The sequence below is a fragment of the Diadema antillarum genome, unplaced genomic scaffold (assembly GCF_040938485.1).
Source record: "Diadema antillarum isolate AM-2024a unplaced genomic scaffold, OU_Dant_1.0 seq00000233_RagTag, whole genome shotgun sequence".
In the NCBI taxonomy this organism is placed as follows: Eukaryota; Metazoa; Echinodermata; class Echinoidea; order Diadematoida; family Diadematidae; genus Diadema; species Diadema antillarum.
Window position 1 is genome coordinate 978,877 of NW_027271282.1, and position 3,454 is coordinate 982,330.

The window sequence follows — 3,454 nt, forward strand, 5'->3', positions numbered from 1 at the left end:
CTATGCATCGTCCAAATAAAAAAAAAATAATAATGATAAAAGTGGAGTGACATTTTTTTTCTTAAACAATTAGAAAATTTTCTAAAATTAGAAAAAAACAAAACATGTATAATACTTACAAGTTACGATGAGCATTCAGTTGCCACACCATTTATTTCATTTCTTAAGTGATCTCTTGTACGTTATCACTGCTAACAGTATGGAAAAATTGATAGAGACAACACAAAAGCAAATTCACTTTTTTTTTTACATTCAAAATCATTTCACATTAAACATGTATAGTGGTCAAGATATGTATTACTTGATCTCATCTTTAAAACAAGATGGTGCCTCTGACAAATCAAGATTTACAACCAGTTTGCAATACTGAAACTGTCTTATTGTTTATCTAGCAATCTGGATATTAGTGAATCAAAATGAGAATAAAATCTCCACATGACAACACGTGCGCTCATCCATCACACACATCTTTACACATGAAACACTGTACAATTATTATCTTCTTTTTTTTGAACACTTTTATTAACAGTAGCCGGTAGATACTAATACAAAGTTGTATACATAGTACAAATTGTGTGTCAACAATATCACTTAGGACTTACTATTATCAGAACATACAATACAGAAACATGACTGACCTTCAATTGAAATTAAAATATAAGTTGGTAGATGAAGTACATGTATAAACAGAATTTTGTTAGAGGACACTACAATGAGCTTACAGCACAAATACATGACAAATTAATTTGTACCAACAAGAGTGATGATATAACGTGATTATGTTCGTAATCTAAAAACATTACCATTAACATGGGATAGCAATAGTGTGAGCAGCATGTATCTACTGTTACAGTAGCTAAAACGAATACAGTAGCAAAGAGTATGACAAGCAGAGTAGAAAAATGGAGAAAATCACAACTGCATTTAAAATAAGAAAAATGTGCAATAAGTCTGTCAAGCAGTAGAAATCCAGCAAATGCAGCATCATTGCATTGCAAAAGCAAGTCTTAGCCACAGTTCAACAGCATGTCACAACAAAAGCATGCGGTAGAGTCAAATAGAAGTGTCCATTTCAACATGTGGTATCATGGCATATTTCGACTAAAAAAATAAAAAGGCAAATGCCAAGCAACATCTCACCTGCATGCTGCAGTTTGTGAGTTGAGTACATTTCAACATAAGTTTATGGACCTTTGACCTTTAATGAGTTGACGACGATGACAACAACTACAGTGACACCTATGTCTTGCTTCCGCTACGCAGGCAAGACAAAAACAAAAACAAAAACAACAACAACAACCACCACTGCTGGGCCCCATTGCATAAAAGTTATTATTATGGTAACTTTGCCATCCAGTGGAAACTCTCATGGAATTCTTGATTTTGATTGGCTGTTGAGTATTGTTGCCATGGTAGTTACCATTGGATGGCAAAGTTACCACAATAGTAACTTTTATGCAATGGGCCCCTGGTAATTAGAACATTCATGTCCAGGGAGCAAAAACACACTAGCTTCCCTTCCAGAATGAATTTGATAACACACAAATCTTTCAAGAAAACATAATGCACTCAACTGAAAAATCCACCAGTGGAATGTATTCCTTGATGGCCACAGAGTCACAAGAAATGAATTACTAAAGCTTCTAATTCCTACATGGATTTCTTAGAAATTTTTACAGTACTGCGCTGCAATGCAGTTTACGTGTGTTCTTAGCCTTACTAGTATTTGGCTGTGTGCATGTGGGGAATAGGGAAATTTCACACACAAAACAAAAATGAATAAAAAAAAAAACATGACGAGCCACAATAAGTTCAACAAGGTAAGGGTAGGGAAAGGAAAAGAAAGCAAGAATGTTGGGTTATATTGTATCTTAGCAACATTGACATTTGTACAATAGCGCAGCCGTCAACATGAACCAATCAAAACAACACTGTACCAAATTCTAGGTAGAAATCCACTTGTACACTTTCAATTGCAACGTACATTTTCTATTTAAAACAACATTATGATATTTACAGTAAAGGAGAACCAGAATTATGTTTCCAGGCTCAGCACTACTAATTAAAGAAAATTCTGGAAAGCTGGCAGCTATGCAGCAAATGAGAAATTAAAAGCATGGATGAAGTTTTGGGGAAAAAAGTCAGGTGTGTTATGCTGAAATGGTAAATTGACAGGCATGGAATAGATGAAGATGAGAATCATTAAAGACAACTCAAGGGCTGGTTTGATATTCTCAACTTATTTTTTGGTTTCTGAGATTTATGGCAGATAAACAAAATGCTTATGCTGTGAGGGAAATACAAAATACAAAAATTTGAATGAAGAATAAGGCTAATAAAAAATATCACTGCATTGATCATAAGAATATTGACATGGATTCATGATGAGTGCATTCTTGTGAATCTGCCAATTAAGCCCTGCTGTTCACATCTGCTACACATCATATCTTGGCAATGTCATATTTATCCATTCTCACTATAATTGCAATTGACCTATAACATGAAAAAAAAGTAAAGGCAGGAACAGATGACACCTGACAATGTGGTATCCTTGGGTAGAGTGGTACCCTTGCAGTTCCTTTGGAGGGACAATTACAGCCACTTTATTAACATTGGGAGCAGTGATCAAAAAGAAATGCTCATATTATCGCACATGTATGGTTTATTTGTGTCACGAAACACCTTAGCAACAAAAATTTTGCAACAAAACCACAAACAGGAGATAGTACTAATTTTCTCATTAAACTGTCACAGTGATGGTTTATTCTAGAAACGGTTTTTATTCAACTATTGTTAACTGTTTGTTTATCTTACAATACCCTGTACTTAACACTGATTGAATAGAGATTAATATTTTCACGTTGGTGATTTTTTATCCCTAACACATAGTTAGAAACTACTTTGAAGCATGACAACAGTTTGTTTTCTTCATCTGCAAATGTTAGCAAGGTGTTCTAAGTGTTGCTGTAAGTGCCATTGAAGAGGTGCTCTGCACTTGAAAAAACAGTACCTGGGTGGATACCAAGTGGTACTGTTCCTGTCATTGAAGGGGTGCTCTGCCCTTGCAGACCAGTGCCGTGGTGGGGACCAAGTGGTGCTGTAGCTGCCATTGAAGGGGTTCTCTCCACATGAAGACCAGTACCTTGAGTGGGACAATTAAAGTCACTTTTTAACATTGGGCGCAGTGATTAAAAATATGCTAAAATCATCACATTTGATGCACATGTATGCTTCAGTTGCACTGCAAAACACAGCATTTAAATAGTTTGCAATATTGTCCCAGTGATGGTTTATTTTAGTAACAATTTTGATAAAACTATTGTCCACATTTTTTAAATTTTACAATACCCAATACTTACCATGAAATAAATACAGATAAACATTTAAGGTTCATGATTTTCATCCCTAGCTCACATTTAAGAATTCTTTTGAAGCACTAAACCATTTTTTTTTC